The sequence below is a fragment of the Nuphar pumila genome, chromosome 2 (genome assembly GCF_984573655.1).
Source record: "Nuphar pumila chromosome 2, dmNupPumi1.hap1.1, whole genome shotgun sequence".
Taxonomy (NCBI): domain Eukaryota; kingdom Viridiplantae; phylum Streptophyta; class Magnoliopsida; order Nymphaeales; family Nymphaeaceae; genus Nuphar; species Nuphar pumila.
Genome location: NC_143250.1, coordinates 130,026,402 through 130,046,133, shown reverse-complemented (window position 1 = coordinate 130,046,133; position 19,732 = coordinate 130,026,402).

Genomic DNA, 19,732 nt, shown 5'->3' with positions numbered 1-19,732 from the left:
AAAATTGATGGTCCCAAGCAATCAAGTACCATATGGTAGGGATGCAGTCGGGTAGCTTCCCACTGCCCACAAAGCATAATAATTAGAAAAAGCCTAAACATAAATAAAACCTACTCACTCTAGATACCTCTTTGGACTCACTTAATGAAGAACCAAATTCACAATGTATCACTTAGTCTTCTCAAGACCATTTAGGGTAAGACTTTAAGAGGGTTACACAAATTTCCTAGGCCATTAAAATGGTTAATGGTGCCCAAGGGGTGAGGCCCATTGGACCTTCATTGGATGATTTTAGATATGATGTTCCAAGATGGGTCCCACTTGGTTGAGGTGCTGAGGTGGCATTCCTTAGGAGGGTCTCACTTGTCCCACTTGGATGGAGTGTTGAGGTGGCGTCCCATGGGCAAGTCTCAGAGCTTAGAGCAACTAGAGCTTGGATTCTGGGTCTGAATATGCAATTCTTGGATCCACCTCAAGTCTTTGGAATAAGGAGTCAGATTTGGGTTGTTCACAACTTGGCCTGCATCATCCCCTTTTCCTTGAGGTTTTCCTAGTCCACTAGGCAAGAATCCTCCTGCTTTGATAGTGATGACTTTTGTTCTTGCTTCTTCCATTTGCAGAGATAGTGTATTGACGACTCGCTTTTCAGGCTCTTTCTTATATTGGAGCTTGAAGTCATATCTCATCATCTTGGTGATCCACTTGTACTGAAACAACATTGTAATGCGTTGCTCCATAAGATACTCAAGGCTTTTGTGGTCGATGCAGACCATGAAGTGCCTTACGAGCATATAGGGCTTCCATTTTTCGAGAGCCAGAATAATTGTAAGCATCTCCTTCTCATATATTGATAGTGCTTTGGTACGATTGGCAAGGCTCTTGCTAATGAAAGCCAATGGGTGGCCCTCTTGCATTAATATGACTCTAATACCGATGTCACAAGCATCAGTTTTCATGATGACCTCCTTAGAGAAATCATGCAGGGCAAGTACCAAGGCCTCATACATGGTTTGCTTGAGCTTCTCAAAGGTGAGCTCATCTCCATTCATCCATGAGAAGGCATTTTTCTTCAACATTGTTGCCAATGGGGAAACAATGATTCCATAAATTTGCACGAACCTTTTATTTTACTCAGTGAGGCCGAGAAACCCTCTCAAGGCCTTAATGAAAGTAGGCTTAGGCCAAGAGATCATTGCTTTAATTTTCTTGGGGTTCTCACTAACGCCATGCTCACCTACGATGTGGCCAAGGTAGGACATGCAAGGTTATCCAAAGTTGCACTTAGTTTATTTGGCTACAAATTGATGCTCCTTTAGAGCATGTAGGACTACCCCAACATGCTCCATATGTTCTTTCTATGTTTGACTATAGACAAATATGTCATTGAAGAACACAAGGGCAAACTTTCTAAGCATCGGCTAGAAGACATCATTCATGACTCTCTGAAAAGTAGTGGGGGCATTTGTTAATTTGAAAGAGATTACGAGGAACTAAAATTGGTCGTCATGAGTCCTAAATGCCATTTTTGGTATATCATCATCCGCAACTCGAATCTAGTGATACCCTGCTGCTCTAAGATCAATCTTCATGAATACCCAGGCCCCATACCATTTATCCAATAATTCATCAATGACTAAAATTGAATGTTTGTCCTTTGAGGTTACTACATTGAGAGCACCATAATCAATATAGAACCACTAGGTGTTATCCTTCTTTCTTACTAGCAAGACTGGTAATGAGTAATGGATTGAACTTGGTCGTATTGCCCCACTATCAAGCATCTTCTAAATCAGTCTTTCTATCTCATCCTTCTAGGAGTATGCATACCGGTAGGGAACACTTATAGATTCTGCACCCAGAATGAGGGTGATATGGTGATCTTGGGATTGTCGGGGAGATAAGGACGTTGGTTTTACATGTATGTGAGATTATGCTTTCTTGAAAAGTTATTTAGGCAAAGTGAAAGATGTTGGATATTTTATATGGCCTTGCATAACTTTTGATGAAATCCATGAATATTCAAATATGGTCATGATTATGTTCATGAACTGTTGTTCTAGTATTGCATGAAACTATGACTTATGCAAAATCTTATCATGGTTTTACTAGTTTTGGTTGGAAGATGAGCTCACCTAAAATCTTACTTAAGTTGTGTCAATTTGGGCACAAAAAAAACCCCAACCTCAAAACTTTGGATACACTGCTGATCATGCATAAATTCTGCATTTTATACATATATTTCTATGCATGATCCATCAAAAAATTGAATTAAAAACTCATTCTTATCAATGTTTTTGAGAAACGGCTTTGAAATTCAAAATAAAGATAAAATTGTATATTTAAATCATTTCCTGCATTTTTTAGTATTTTGATTAGTTTAAGACTTTTTAATTCATAGTTTAATTAGTTTAGGATTTGTCAAATGATATCTTAGTTGGTTTAGAAGTGTTCTTTTTTGGAAACACGTTCTTCAAAAAGTGTGCATTTGAAAATTTTAAAAATTAATTGGGGCTTTCAGGAAAAATTGTGTGACCTAATTTTTTAGTATAAAAACATCTTTTTCAGCAGAGAGGGGTGTCTCCCTCTTGAGAAAATTGTGCCTTTGCCTTCCTCCTTCTCTTCTCTTCCTCCTCCTTTTTGTTCCCAACCGGTTCTCCCTAATTTTCTTCTTCCTTTTCTCCATTCTCTTCTTGCTTCTAATCCCTTTTGGCACCGGTTCTTCTTATCCCCATCGTCAGAGGTACGTGCAGCCCAAAGAGAGACCATTCTTCTTCTCAACCCCTCTATCAGAGGCGAATCGTGAGGTTTGTTTCTTCTTCCCCGTCTCGCCATAGTTTATTATTTAGATTAGTTTTTTATTTTATTTCGTAGAATACATGAATAGTATTTCATCATTGCATATAGAATAGTTTAACCACTGCACATAGTTTAGATGAGTTTTGTTTTTATAAACTGCAAAATAAAAATAAAAAAATAAAATAGATTAATTTAGTTTTGATCGATTTTCTTGATTTTTGTGCTTAATCATATTATTTTAATTGGATCAATGCATGTAGTTAGATGTTTTCCCTTAATCACGTTATATTTCATTCAGTTTAGGACAAATTTAATTCAGGTTTAGTTTAAAATAGTTTTTCATATTTAGTTCTTGATTAGAGTTAAAATAGAGTAGTTTAAGTAGTTGATTAGTGTAGAGTGTTATCTTTCTTTTTAATTATTTTAAATACCATAGTATAGATTATATTTTAGTTATTTATTTCTGTTAATAGGTTAGAATATATAATATTTAAAATGCGTCTTTGTGTTATTCTATTAGATTAGTCAACATTTTGCTTTTCTTTTAATTAGTTGCTATTTAATTAATTTGTTTTCTTGAAATCGATAAAATAAGATAGTTGTTTAATTTTAATTAGTCACTGAATAGAGTAGGATTGAATTCTTATTTGATTAGTTAAATTTTATTTTGGTTTAATTTTAGAAATTTAATTTAAGTAATTAGATTAAGAATAATTATTTTATTCCATTATCATTTTTTTTATAGTTAATTAGTTTTAATTTAATTGCTAGTTATCATTTTGTTTATTAATATTAATTGATTAAGTCTAAATTCGGTTAGATCTTATTGTAACTTAGTTAGTTTGGTTTATGTTAATTAGTTTGTTATTAAGTTAGTTTTTTTATTGTTTCATGCCGGTTAGTTTGTTTCATAGTTTGTTATTCAGTTAGTTAGTTGTTACATGTTAGTTTCAAGTTTGTTTTAAAATTGTTACATGTTGGTTAGTTGTTTTGAGTTTGTTAGAATATTCCTTTTATGATTTTTGATAAAACTAACCTTAGATTTTGGTATAGTTTTTTTTCGTTTGCTTTGGTGTTTTATCGTTTTGTTTTGCAGGAAAGAGGTTGGACATGCGATAGCCCCTTAAAAGTATCCCTGAAGAGCCCTCTGAGGTCCTTAAAAGGTCATCTCAAAAGGCCCTTCAAGCCCTTAGAGAGCCCTCATGAATGTAAGACATTTAAATAGGAATAAAACACCAGTAGCATTCTCGAGGTTCGAAAGGGAAGCAATGAAGATCAAAGGGACTATACTCAAGCAACTGAAGACTTCTTTTTCTTTTCTTTTAGATTAGGTTTACTTATTTCATTAATTTGGGTTTGTAATAAAACCAATTATTATTCTTTTTGAGCCCTCTGCAAGAGGGTAATTCATTGTAATAGTTAGTTATTTTCATTTATTTTTATTTTAAACACAATAAAACTTGTCATTCTATGAAATACAAAGTTTTTTCTCCCGTTCCTTGAGTTCGACCCGGATCTCACCCTAGTGTGAGCCAGTTTTTATTATTTGGTGTCTGACTTTCACAAAATCATTTTTATCAAAAAATTCTTTTAAAAATCCATTTCACAAAACTTATACCATTTTTTTGGCACTATTGTTGGGGAACGACAATAGAAACAATTATTCACTTTATTGCCTCCAGTGTGTTCTCATTTTAATTAGGATTGTTAGTTTCATTTTTGTTATTTATTTAGGATTGCTAGTTTATTTTCCTGCTCATTAATTAGGATTGCTAGTTTATTTTTGTAATTAGGATTTGTAGAACCACGTTGCTTGCAAGCTCTAGAGATCAATTTACTTTTCCTGCACGACCCACCTAGTAGGTTACCTCCTTAGTAGGTGAATGTACACAATTGATACTGTGCACATAGTTTGCTTTCCACAAAATATCTGATTGGATGCAAGTATGTGGTGTGTGTTTTCTGCTTTATTTATTTCTATTATTTTGCCTGCTTTATGATTTGTGTGGTTGATCACGTGTGCACACTAGGTTTAAGTAGAACACCTTTCTTTAGGATGATTGCTACACCGATCTACCCTTAGGTGTATGCAAGGGCGATGATCGCTTGACCCCGAGCTTGCTGAGCTAGTAGAGGACCCCGAGTCTATCATTAGCAGAGCCTGTCGATCCGGCCCCATGGCTGAGGATCAGTAGTTGACCCGTCCCCTTTGAGAGTCTTTCATTTTCATTGAATACACTCTCACCTCTTACATTGCTAGACCCGCTGTAGGAGCAAACCCGTTCGAGATCAAGGCTAGTATTATCCAGATGTTACCATCTTTTTACGACCTTAGTAACGAGGACCCCTACCGTCATCTCGATGAGTTTCTCGAGATTTTCTCTATGGTGCAGATCAACAATTTCAGAGATGATGCATTGAGGTTAACCTTGTTTCTATTCTCCCTCAAGGATAAAGCCATGCACTAACTTAAGTCTTTAGATACAGTTCAGATTACCACTTGAAAACAGATGCAAAGAGAGTTTCTCAAGAAATACTTCCCAATTGGTAAGACGAACCAATTTTGAAAGGCTATCACCATTTTTTCTCAGATTAAGGGAGAATAGTTTTATGAGACATGTGATAGGTTAAAAGACCTACTTAGAAAGTGCCTCCACCACCAGGTGCCCTGATAGCAACTGGTGTAGTATTTCTATGATGGCCTGACTGAGAAAGACAAACAAATGATTGATTCCTCATGTGGGAGCATGTTCATGCTCTAAAAAGTCAAAAGTCTCTCTTGAATCAATTTCTCCTGATCCGTATAGTGCTGCAAAACTATCAGTGACTTGGTAACTCGATCACCAACCTCACTCCAACAAACTGGGGATCTACAAGGTCCTTTGTATAATGCCTCATATGAAGCCATGTTGTTACTCAAGTGATAGCTATTATTATAGGCAAATTCAGCTAGCTTCAGATGTTTGCTCTAATTTTCCTTTCACTCTAAAGCACAAGATCACAACATATCCTTTAAGGTCTAGATAGTCCTCTCTGACTGTCTGTGCGTCTGTGGGTAAAACACTGTACTGAACTTAAGCTTTGTCTCCAAAGCTTTCTGAAGTTGCCCCCAAAACTTTGATGTGAACCTCGAATCTCTGTCTGAGATGATCGAGACATGCACTCTATGTAACCTGACGATCTCGTTGATGTACAAATTTGCCAGACTCTTCAATGTCTGATTCACCCTAGTCGGTAAGAAGTGTGCCGACTTCATAAGGTGATCTACAATAACCCAAATGGTGTTATACTTGTGTCGTGTCCTGGGCAGACCTACCACAAAGTCCACGATAATGTCCTCCTCACTTTTACTGTGAAATCTCTATCATCTGCAACATGTTGCTAGGCCTTTGATGCTCTATCTTGACCTATTGGCAAACTAAGCATCTTGATACATATTTGGCAATGTCTCTCTTCATGTTGTGCCACCAATAGTTCCTCTAAAGGTCATTATATATATTTGTGCTACCCAGATGTATAGTAAACCTGGTCCAATGCACCTCATCTAGTAGTTCTTTCCTCAACTGTGGATCCTCTGGTATCCAAAGCCTTTAATTATACCAAATACTTTTATCCTCTTCTAGATGTGGAGCTGTCTCATCCTGCTGGCACGCTGCAACCATTTTCGTCAAGCTTGGGTCATCATTCTGTTGAGCAATGATCCGATCTATAAGCTTCATCTTCACAACTAAACTAACAATCTAGATGTGACCTGAATCTATGTTGAATAACCTCTAGTTGATTAGGTCCATAAGCAGTCTCCACTCGTTGCTAATCAAACTTGCAAGACTTCTTGCCTTTCTGCTCAAAGCATCTGCCACTACATTAGATTTTTCTTGGGTGGTATGATATGGAGAAGTCATAGTCCTTTAAGAACTCTAACCACCTTCTCTGCCTCATGTTAAGGTCCTTTTGCGAGAAGATATATTTAAAGCTCTTATGATCAGAGAAAACCTTAAATTGCTCTCCGTATAAGTAGTGCCACAAAACCTTAAGTGCAAAGACCATTGCTACTAGCTCCAGGTCATATGTAAAGTAATTTCACTCATGCACTTTCAGTTGGCACGAAGCGTACATTATGACTTTGTCATGTTGCATCAACACAGCTCCTAAAAGCTTTCTTCATACTGCTGAGTCCATACGAATTTTATTTCCTTGCAAAGCAACTTTGTCATCAGTGTCGCGATCTTTGAGAAGTCTTGAATAAACCTCCTGTAGTATTCTGCAAGTTCAAAGAAACTATGAATGTTTGACACACACTTAGGCGATTTCCAGTCTAAGATTGATTCCGCCTAATTCCAAACACAATATTCAAACAGATTAAGATGCAGATCCAAGAAAAAATTTCCTCAAAATATAATCGTTGATGTGTATTACCTTGGCAGGGTCCACTGACAGTCTTTAGAGATCATATGTCCCCAAAACATGACCTGATCCAACCAAAACTCACACTAGGAGAACTTCGCATACAACTGATGTTGTTTAAGTGTCTCAAGGATAATCCTCAAGTGCGCTCGATGGTCTTCCTCGCTCTTTGAGTAGATCAATATATCATCAATAAACACGATTACAAACAGATCTAGGTAAGGTCAAAAAATTCGATTTATCAGATCCATGAACGCTGCTGGAGCATTTGTTAGCCTGAAAGGCATCACCAAAAACTCATAATGGCTATACCTCATCTGAAAGTTATCTTCTGCATATCTTATTTCTTAATCCTCAATTGGTGGTAACTCGATCAAAGATCTATCTTGGAGAAGACCCTAGCATCATGAAGTTGATCGAACAAGTCATTGATCCATGGAAGAGGATACTTATTCTTGATCATCACTTGGTTCAACATGTGATAGTCAATGCATAAGTGCATTGACCCATCATTCTTCTTGACGAACAAACTGGAGCACCCCACGGTAAAACGCTTGGCCGAATAAAACCTTTATCCATCAATTTTTGTAGTTGCTTCTTCAGTTCCTCCAACTATGCAGGGGCCATGCAATAAGAAGCTCTAGATATTGGGGTCATACCAAGCACCAAATCTATGACAAAATCAACCTCTCTTATAGGTGGTATGACTGACAAGTCATCTGAGAAGACATCCGCAAACTCACAAACCACGTCTAAGTCCTTCATCGGGGTCATGATGGGGTCTATCAAAGAAACACTGACCAAGAAGGCCTCACACCCTTCTCCATACATTGTTGCTCCTTCATCATTGAGATCATCTATCCTTTCTTTCCTTTTTACTTGTCTTGTACTCAAGTACAGGCTGATCTGGGTGAGTAAACTAGATATGTCGCTCCCGACATATCATACAAGCATAGTGTTCATACATTCAGTCTATGCCAAGAATAACATCATAGCCCACCATGTCCAATAAGATTAGATTGAGACTCTCCCCACTGATTGTACTCCTCTCAAAACTCTTGAGTTTGTTTGTTTCTTCTCCTAACCTCTCTATCTGATCGATCCCTCTCATATTCTGACTACTGGGTTCTTCGAGCTCTCCTCTGGTCTCGTGCTTGCTTTGTTCCCAACTATTCTTGTATCACTCTCATCTTCTCCTCCATCTTCTCCATATTACTTCTAGTTTGTGCTAGAACATCGTCTTTCTTTGACTGAGCTTTGAAATGCAGGGTCCTAGAGGTTCATCTTTTGGTACTCACATGCGTTAGAGCTATCTATCTTATAACCCACGTGAAAAACTTTACAAGACTGATGGGGGTGTCATTCTTTAGACCTAGCCTTGAAATGCGGTAGACTCATCCATGCCAAAACTATCTGTCTTATAACCCATATGAGGGACTTTACGTGACCGATGAGGGCACTGACATGAGATGAACTCAGGAAGTATCATGGCCATTGTGAACACCACAAATTTTCCAAAAAAATCAAAAAATGACCTTTTTGCCCCTGACCTCCGTCCTCTGAATAATCGGGTAAATTTTTAACCAAAAATTTCATTCATCCCCTGGATTCGTTAGAATTCGGACCCAAAGTCTTAGCTCTGACCCAATTTTGATCCAAATCGGATCCGATCTCCCGCTTTGAGAAAAATTTCAAAAAATAAGAACCCGAATTCTCAAAAGACTCTTTTATAAATGTTTTTGCAAAACTACAAAAAAAAATCAGTTTTAAAAATCTTTATTTCTCGTAAATCTTAGGATTTTTTACAAAAACAAAAAAATAGAGAGATAACACCAAAAACCAAAAAAATGGAAGAATTGTGAGAAAAAAATGAATTAGTTTAAACTTTAAAAGTCAAATTTTCGCTAAAAAGCCCTGAGAGCCTGTTTTTGTAAAAACTCAAAAACCAGAGGGGTCATACGCAAAATCCTCTTTTAGGGTTTTAAAACCCTTCGTAAATGAGAAAGAGACGAAAGAGAGCCGCCTCCCTCACTCTGGTATCTCCTCTCCATTGCCGCTCGATCCATCTCCTTCTCCACCTTCCATCACCAACGGTTTTCACCCCAGCCCCCCTCCTCTCAATCGACAACCACTTCTTCACCTCCGCATTGCCCCATTTCTCAATCTTCTTCCTCCTTCTCTCTCCCTTTCTCCTTCTTCTTAGTTTCCTGGTCTTTTTCCCTAACCAATCGAAGATTAACTATCACTCAGAAGTGCTACGATGGTCAGCCCCCTGCAGCTTTATAACAGAAGAGCCTCTTCCCTCCCAATCGGAGTATAGATTGCGATCACAGAGGGCATCGAAGGATCAACTCCATCCTTCTACCATCGGATCTTCCATCAAATTACGGTAGGTAACACCCTTCTTCTTCCCTTTATTTTAATTTTTCGATTGTCTTATTTCTTTTACGTTTTCTCATCGTAGCTCTTTTAATTCTTCATGATTTTCTTCCCCTTCCCCTCCCTTTCCTGTTGCTTATCGTATTTGTCCCTGATTTTCTTAAGTTTTCCTTCCTTTTCTTTTATTTTGATTTTCTATAGGAATTTCATATTATCACCTTTCCTGTTTTGAATTTTGTTTTCCCCTCAAGGCATTAAGGATGGGATCGACCTGCATATAGCAGGATCGACCCATCCATTGCTACATTAACGGGACCTTCTGGTTCCGACATTCATTTTTCTTTTCCTCAATTTATCTCTGAACTTCCTTTTGATTTTTTTTTTAATTTCTGTGTAACATGGATTCCCTGTCTCTACACGATTAATTTCTCATTCTGATGTAATGCTATCACTGTCATTCTTTTTTTTTTTTTCTTTTCCTTTTCCTTCTTTCAAGTTCAGTAACGTATTTCATTTGATTGATTCCTTATCTTAGAGTTTATAGCATCATATTTAGTTTAGTACCGCATCTGCATTGGGTTTAATACAACATTAGGATCATTCTTTTCGTTAAAATCCCTGTTCTTTTGCCATTTGATATTGCATTGCTATTGTCAAAATAATATGCTCATACCTGTTTTCATCAGTCGTTCTGCATCTTGTATTTCGGAAACTAGTTGCATCTTATGTTTCAGTATAGTTCACACAGAGGAATAATCCCATGAACGAGAGTTTATTGGTCCTTCGTTTAACGAGATTCACAAATTCTGGATGTTGCCTTGTCAAAAAAAAAAGAGGGGTAAAAGAGGAAAAACAAAAGCTACAACGGCGTCAAAGGCTTGACGTGCTTACTAATGGAGGGGGGAATACTGCACTTTTTCCCTCTTGGTCTGGTGTTTTGCTCTCAAGAAAAGACGGGCCTGCATTGATTGGAGCTCTTATTGAATTTCTCAACAAGGCATTGGATGATAAATGGACTTCTGAATTTGCCACGATGGATGTTAGAGTGACATCCAACGCCATTGTTTTTAAATTCAGATCAGAGTTGGAGTAGCATCCGACGTGTGACCAGGATTCCCTACAGAGGTGGGCTTTGTGCTGATTTGTATTCCCCTTTCAAACCACAGTCCAACGTCTATACCCATCTGTATTTAATTCCCTGCTCTTGCCATTTGTTACAAACTTACTCCATCCCACCATCTCCATTCCCTTAACAGCTCGGACTACTGAAATATGACACTCTGAACTAATGCTTCTAATTGCTGATAGGAGAGTTGCTTGCAATAGATTTTATTTGTTAACCATGTCTTTCCAGGTTATTGTCAGTTGTTAAGAGTGCCCTTCAGCTACTCGTGTCCTCAGTTTTTTTTTTTTTTTTATAATCTTATGGATAACATCTCTGGTTGCCCCCAATGTTGGAATATCCTCTGTGGAATGTATAGTTATCATTGAGAGCATATATGGTTCTCAGCCAAAAAAAAAAGAAAAGAAAAGGGGGCGTCATTGACCCAATGCTGGATTGATGGGTTTATAATGATTGATTCTGGTTGCTTCCATGTTGGCAGCTTGATAGAGGTATCATGCGCCAAGCATATCGTGCTCTGAAGGTAATTTTAGTATTTTTTTTTTTGGTTTATTAGATATAGAAATGGAAATTGCTGAGAATTTAATTTGCTGAATGTGATATGTGCTTTTGAATATTTTGAAACGTGAAGCAAGCTCATTGGTTATTGGTTCCAACCATTACATTTTGGGTGTCAGTAGCATAAAGGATGGCTTGGGGTTTTGTAGTCTCTGCTGAATGTGTTGATAGATGTTTTAGCATATAACTGTGCTCTCACACCCTGTGCTTCACACGGTTGGTGGTTATTGGGACTTAATTTGAATGGACAACCTCTGGGTTGTCATCCATAGTATTCCAGTTCCTGGCCCATATGAAATACATTACTAGTGCTTCATCATCACTGCCTTAATGCCTCAGCAGATCAAATACTTAAGTTACTGAACAACATATAACTAGTTTGAAAAGTTGATCTATCCAAAATCAAAGTTGTGCTAATATACTGGTTGGGGACTTACCTGGTTAGGCTGTGTTAGAAATGACTCAACACTATGAAGGATCTACTAGTTTAAATCTATGTTAGATTTTTTTTAATGATGTATCAAAATTCGTGGATGGGTGTTGCCAGAACACGCCCACTGATATCATCAAAGCTCAGCTGCCAGTATCGCTATAGGTCAACCTACAACAGTCAAAAGTAATAGCCTCCCCATTTATTACCCTGTCATCTCCCTGTTACAGTTTTTTTTTTTAGCAGTGGTAGGAGCATACCCTGTTCCCTCTGTACATTTCCATCAGCCTCCTAAGATCCAACCCTATTTCAACTGCTACTACTTACCCATATCGTTTTACCTTCTTCATCACCTCATACTCCACCATTCCCTTCCAGAACAAAAACTGTAAAATTCTTTTGGTTAATAGCCTACTTGCAAAATCCCCTTTTACTTAATACTTTTTAGCATCTATTTTCAGTCATTATCCTCATATCATCCATATACCTTTTATGTCTCATCATCAGTTTAGGGTATCATGTATAGATGCATAGCATTCGTTTTCTCAGTAGCTTGGTATATTACACGTATACTTCAATATATATACTTTATCATCATCATACATTGTTTATACATTTTATGTATATTTCTTCATTAACATTCATATATCATCATGTACATTCTAGTTTTATTATAACCTTTGAATTTCTCTTCATACATGGTGGTTTTGCCATATAATAACCTTATTTTGCAGGAAATACATATAAGATGCTGATCTCCTTCTTAGATTATGGATATTAACTTCGAATTTCAAATTCAAAGTTGTAATAGCTAGATGATAATGAGAAGCTTTACTTTCCAGTTTTAGATTAAAATGTATGTGCATATAGATCTCAAATTGTTTGTTCCATATCATTTTATTTTATTTCTCAAATCCCCACAATGGTGAAACACGAATGGCACGTGCACCATTTCGTAAGAGGTAAGTTAATTCTAAGTTGACGATTTACATCAACGGCCATAGTCGGGGTGTAAACAAGACTTAGTATTCTTATCTTTTATGAAATAACACTTGATCCACACTGGATCCTCTTTCAAAAATCATCATATTCTTCAAATATTTTACCTTTTATCAGAGTGTAACTTAGAATTAATTCAATATATATACCAATGGCCATAGTCAGGGTATATTGAGAGTTAATTCCATTCTAAACTCTATAAAAGCACAAAAAAATGTGTTTCATTCTTCACTAGAATTTTAATATAGATTACTATATAATACATTCAATGACCATAGTCAAGGATGTATTATATTTCCAATCTTATTTTAATTCATTTAAAGAATGAAATAGCTTTTCAAATTCCAATTTCAAAATTATCCAAATTCATTCATCATATAGGATAGAATTGTATCATGTTTTCAAAACTTCCTTTTTCAAAAAAAAACTCCAAGTGATGTTAATATCTTCTTCAATCTATCTTCGATCCTTATCAAATCCAATTCATCCTTTTCATTTTCAAAATTCAATTTCATTTTCATTCTCAAAGTTCAATTTAACTTTGAGATTTCAAAGTCATTTTATTCAAATTCAAATCAAATTTCAAAGTTCAAATTGACTTTGAAATTCCAAGTTCATTTTATATTCACATTTTCAATCAAAATCAAAGTTCAAATTAACTTTGAAATTCTTGATTCATTTTCAGAATTTAACTACAAATCCATTTTAGGATCTAGGATTCAACACTCATATTAGATCTCAGACTCCAAATCCAATTCCTCCTCAGGATCCAGACTCCGATTTCACTTTGGATTTTAGACTTTTGGTCCAAATTCCATCTTAGGGTCTAGAACCCAACTCTACATTGGATCTCTGATTTCAGATCCAAATCCATCTTAGGATCCAGAGCCCAACTTTGCATTGGATCTCAGACATCAGATCCAAATTTATCTTAGGATCCAGACTCAAACTTCACTTTGGATCTCAGACTTCAGATCCAAATCCACTCTAGGATCCAGAACCCAATTCTATTGTGGATCTCAGATTTCAGATCCAATTCCATCTTAGGATCCAGGATCCAATTCTACTTTGGATCTCAAATTTCAGATCCAATTCCATATTAGGATCCAGAGTCCAACTCTATTTTCATATCCAAAAACCATCTTGGGATTCAAAACCTTGAATCCAATTCCATTCCAAAAGTTCCAGATTCAAATCCCATCTTGAATCCCATATTTTAAAACAACTTCTAAAACCAATTCCATTTCATTCTAGATTTCAGATCAATTTCCCCATCCTAAATTCAAAATTCAACTTTGAATTATATTCAGAATCCAAACCTTGGATTCGGATCCCAACTTTTAAATCAATTTCATTTCTCAATTCCTTTAGATTTCCCACATTTCCTTCTAAAATTCAAAACTTCAAAGTTAAAATTCAATCCCATTCCAAATGTTCATCTGAGTTCAAACTTCTAAATTCAAAGTCCATTTATGACTTTGAAAATTTCCTTCATTCTCTTTTTTTTCAAGACTTCAAGATCAACTTCCAAATTCCAGATTTATTTTCCCAAGCTCCTGATTATTCTAAAAAAATTGGAACTTTAATCTTAAGTTCTAAGTTAGAAAACATTTCTTCACTTTATCGGATTCACTTGGGATTTCTTCAAAACATTTTCAAAAGGAGCATACATCTTTGCATTTGCACAAACATGATTCATTGTGCATTTTAGACCTACGATAAATACTTAGATAATTTCTTAGCAAAGCAAAATGCATTAATTCGACCCTTGGTTCGATTACCCCTGGTAAAGGCGCCAGGAACGATCAAACCTCGTACCGACGAGCGGATCCTGTCTCCCAGTTTTCCCGCAAATATTTCAAAAACGGAGGCGAGTTATTTCAAAATATTTTTTAAAATTAAGGTCAAGTGAAAACCCGCAAAAGAATTCCTCTTTTCTCTTTCTTTCTTTTCTATTCTCTCTTTCTTTTCTTTCTTTTATTTTACTCCCTTCAAAAAGGAGGAAAATAGAGGTTGGAAAAGGGAAGGAGAAGGAAGAGAAAGAAACCACGAGAGGAAAAATTTTGCGATGATCACAGGTTTGGCGACCGTGATGGGACCCGTCTTCGTCTGGTTGAATCTATGCCTTTTTCTTTTGCTTTGATATTATCTAAGTCTTCCTTCTTCATATGTCAGCTTCATCTCCATGCAAACCTTAGGAGCCTAGACTCTGTCCTAAAGCTGACATTATTGCATATAGGATTTAAGTATGGTTTGGTAGGACCATATTGAGGAGATTATTCCATGCTCACATTAGACTTAGGTCTTGAATACAACTCTCCTCAATTCTAGGGATTGAATGTAAACAATGTATGCAAGTGTATGCTTCCTTTCATTTTAGATCTATCTCTTTAGGACTTGCATTAGAACCATCTGACTTTTGCATGTTGAACATGTTTTCAAAAACATCCCTTACCTATATTGTCCCGGTCTTCACGTTGCTGGGCTGTCTCACTGAACCATAGTTCGGGAGAGAGCCTCACAACTGGACCACCTATTTGGGTTCGCGCCCCCTACCACGTACCTAAGGGCCATAGTCCGAGGTATATCGGTAGGTGCTCAAGGATGTTGGGAAGCCATTATCTTAGAACCGAAGAAATATTTCTATGCCACGTACTTCGAGCTTCGGCTTGGGTATATCGGCGTATCTTGATCGGAATCAGATAATTTGAACCTTAGAGTTAGGATTAAGGTCCTACAAGCCATTTTCAAATATTGCATTTAGAGTCAGCCTTTAGGGAGTGCTGTATGCGCATCCTTGTTTGTGCAGCTTTGGTTGTGTGATATTTCTCTTATTTTTCTCATATATGTATCAAACCTTTTTCAAAAAACCCTGGGTGTATCATTCAAAACTTACCTTTATTTTCAAAAACCCCAGGTGTATATTTTCTATCTACCTACATCTTCTTTTTTTTTCTCTTTTTAGGTCAATTTTTCTTCAAAACCCTGGAAAACTCTTTTAAAAAATCCCCTCAATCTTTCAAAATTTCCAGTCTATCCGTAAGTCCTGCATTCTATCTGACTCGCTTCCTCTTTTTGCCTCAGTATCACTCCGATGGCATCTGAATCTCCCGATACTATCTTTCCTTGGGATCATGTCTTCTATCAAATAAGGGATGGAACCCCAGATCTGCGGGTCATCCAGTCTCGTACTTTCTTCCCACGGTGGTATTATTCTTGGTTCGCCACCTTCTCACGTATGTTCCCAGACCACTTGGATGACTGCGGGTTGGAGATGGCATCAGCGGTAGGCAAGCGAGTCATCAATGGAGCGTTGATTCAGGCCATGACAGAACGATGGAATCCACGTACCTGCACCTTCTGGTTTCCCTGGGGAGAGATGACTCTGCTGATGGACGAATTCAATGACATTATGGGATTGCCCGAACCAGCTGGTCAGCCAGATGATCCTGTCGAGCAGCAATTTTTGATCAACATCAAAGGGGTAGATGTTCGAGAAGCCTTAGCAAGAGCAACAGGGAGCAGATCCTGGCCTCTCACCGATATTGGTGGGAATCAGTTCATCGACCTGTTCGAATTATATCAAAAGTACGGAGCCTACAAAGGGGTTGACACTTTGTCCCGAGCAGCGAAGGACAGAATTAAGCACGCCATGATCCTGTGCACAGTGGGGTTAGCCTTCTTCCAATATGGTCAGAATTTTATAGACATCAGAGTTGCTCAGCTCTTTCGAAGATGGGGAAGCAAGCAGACCCGTCAGCTCTCAGTCTCCATGGCCGCATTAGCCTTCCTCTACAGAGGTTTGGCTCGATTCGCTCTTGGGGAGACCATTCTGGTAGAAGGATGCACTTATGCCTTGCAGTCGTGGTTCCTACGCCACGTTCCCTCGAAGGCCAATTCTTTCAGGTTCAACAGTAAGCAGCCGAAGACGGTCATCCAATGCCGAGCTCTGATCGAGATGCTGCATCAGGAGGAGATCACCTGGGATTTCTCTGACAGAAAAGAGACTGTTCCTCGATACACTTATGCCCGTGACAAGCGCTACAAGTTGATGGGACCTTTCTTTTGTGTTGATTATCAGCCGGAACGATGTCTGAGGCAGTTTTCGCAGCGGCAGGTTCGTGCCAACACCCGTTTCCCGACAGGCAACGTGTCAGAATTCAACCTGCAGTCGGATCAGTGGTCTGGGGCATATCATGTCGCAAAATATACCTGGAACTCCTTTATTTCTCTGTCTATATTTCCTGGACCAAATGTATCATCTGAATATCAGGAGTGGTGGCAAACTGTCTGTCCACCCTCTCTTTGTCTTTGAAAGTTAAAAATATCAATAAAAATTTACTTTTCTGGCCAAAAATGTTGTTCTTTATATTTTGTTTGTAGCACAAATAAAAGTCACAAATTTTGGATGACGACCTAATCCCGGGAAAAAGGGATATTCCTTCCGCATTTCTTCAATATATCTTATCATGGTTGACGACCTCGCCTAGGTAACAAGGCACATTTCTCTGCTATCATCAAATGGTAACACAATTATCACAAATCGTGTGATGACCCAATCCCGGGTAATGGGATAATCTCTTGAAATTGTCTACCAAATCCCTTCATTTCTTGCTTTCTCTCAAAGAAATAATGATTTTCAAAAAAAGCTTCTCCATACTCTAACCATTCCCATATTCTGCAGGAAAGCTCTGGCATCTGAAAAATGGTTCAGACAAGGGCTGACAAGAGGGCTGCTCAACAACACAGTGACAACGAGTCAGAAGAGATGAATTCTCCTAGATTGTCCAAGAAGCATGACTCCGGAGATGAAAGCGATGTTGATCCGGCCATGTACCGGGTTTTTCAGAAAATGATGACTAAAATGATGGCCGAGCAGGCTAAGGCGGCTCCAAAGAAGGCGGCTCCTAAGACCAAGGCTAAGAAGAAGCCCATGAAAAAGCCCGTCAAGATCAGCAAGCAAAAGGTACAGCGTGACAGTACCTCTGAAGATTCTGAGTCAGCAGAAGAAAATTCTGAAGAAGAGCAGTTGATCTACATCCCGAAACATCTGCGGCAGTCCAAGAGGCCGGTAGAAGAGCCAGTATCAGTGAACAAGCCCAAGCCTGGGGCCCCCGCAGAAGACTCGATCCAGGCACTGACCAAAATTGTCAAAGACCTACAGGTCCGGGATAAAGGAAAAAGGTCATACACCAGACAAGATTTCTACCTTGGTTTGGAGGGAGACATCAATTTGGAGAATCTCCCCCGAAAATTCATTAAATTCGATGGATCCGGAGATCCCAAGGCCCACCTTGCCATGTTCTTCGCAGAATGCGCCCGGTTCAGCGAAGACAACCGTGCCCTATTTCTCTGTTTTCCCCGCAGTCTGGAGGGGATAGCTGCCAAATGGTATGCTGAGCACGTCAATCCCATCGAACTAAGGGATTTTGACAAGGTGGTCAACATGTTTGTTGAACGCTTCCTATTCAACACGGAAGCTCTGCCCACCCTGAACCACCTATGCAACCTGAAGCAAGAGCCCAATGAAAAGGCTAGGGATTTTATCCACAAGTGGAGAAGTCTGTGCAACAAAATGAGGAACCCTATCTCCGAGGAACATGCCCTCCAAGTCATCCTCAACAACTTCTCCCAGCCCCTAAAAAGCCTCCTCTTCCCATATCCCTCCAAATCATTCATCGAACTAACGGAGCGAGCAGAATGGCTCGAGATGGGGGTAGAGAACGGGATGTATGAAGGTGTCGCCTTAGCCAAAAACGTGCAAGACCCAAAGAAGAAGGCACACTTCACCTACTCCGCCGAGGTTCTAGGGGATGATCAAGGCAGTAGCAGTAAACAGGGCAGTGGCAGTGGCACAAAGCCCGAGCAGAACAGAGGAAGGAAAGGGAAATTCTTCAAGAACAATGATAAGCCTCTCCCGACCGGTCCTCAACAAAAGGGGGGCCTTCAAGAAAAACCTAAACATATAAACTGGAGCAGGGATCAGAAGTTTACTCCCCTCGACCAGCCACTGGAGAAAATTTTGGAGTATTTGTTGTCTCACGGGATGGTAAAACTTCCCAAGGTGGCAGATCCACCAGTACTCATGGGAAGATTTAAGGAACAATACTGCAAATTCCACAGAGCGATGGGCCACGACACTGAGTATTGTTGCGTCCTGAAGCATCTGATTCAGGATTGTATTGATAAAAGCATCCTCATCGAGGATGAAGAAGAGGGCAAAATGGACATTCTGTCCGCCCCATTCCCAAAACATTCAGTGTCAACCATTTCAGAAGGTTCTTTTCTCCCGCAGAGCCACATACATCCTTGCTCCAGCAATGAAATAAGTTTGCAGCATCAGGTGATGGTTCTACATCAGAATCAACCTGCATTTCAGAGAGGGGATATCCTCTCATTTTTAAATATTAGAAACATGTCAGTTGAGAGTGGAAAGATCCAAGTTTTTCCAAAAAGATTTGTGAAAAGGGAAGCTTGCATAGAGGAAGCAGAAACCTCGGAAGCAGCAGAAGAACGGGCCAAAAGCCTTCAGAAGCCCATCACAGCGCTCTCCAACATCTCCATTTTCGAATTGACTCATGATTCTCCCCAGCATCAGGAAAAGCTCAATGATCTATTAAGAAAGATCAAAGTAAAGCCGGGCACCACGCCCGAAGACATGGCGCAGATAGTAAACCAAGCAATGACTAACGCGCCTATTACCTTTTCAGATGAGGACTTGCCTAAGCCTCATTCATTCCACTACAATGCATTGTATATAGTGGTCAGGACCAGAGGCATGACCGTCCCACATGTTCTTGTCGATGGGGGCAACAGTCTGAATATTTGCCCAGAAATGACAGCGAAAGCATTGGGATTAAAAGAGGAAGAATATATGCCTGATCCCATCACCATCTATGGCTTCGATAATCATGGGCAAACTGCCAAAGGCAAAGTCTTTTTGGAAATCTTCATCAACTACTCAGTGCATACGGTATTGTTCCATGTCGTCAATGTATCGCCGACTTACAATCTTCTGTTGGGACGAACATGGATCCACAATG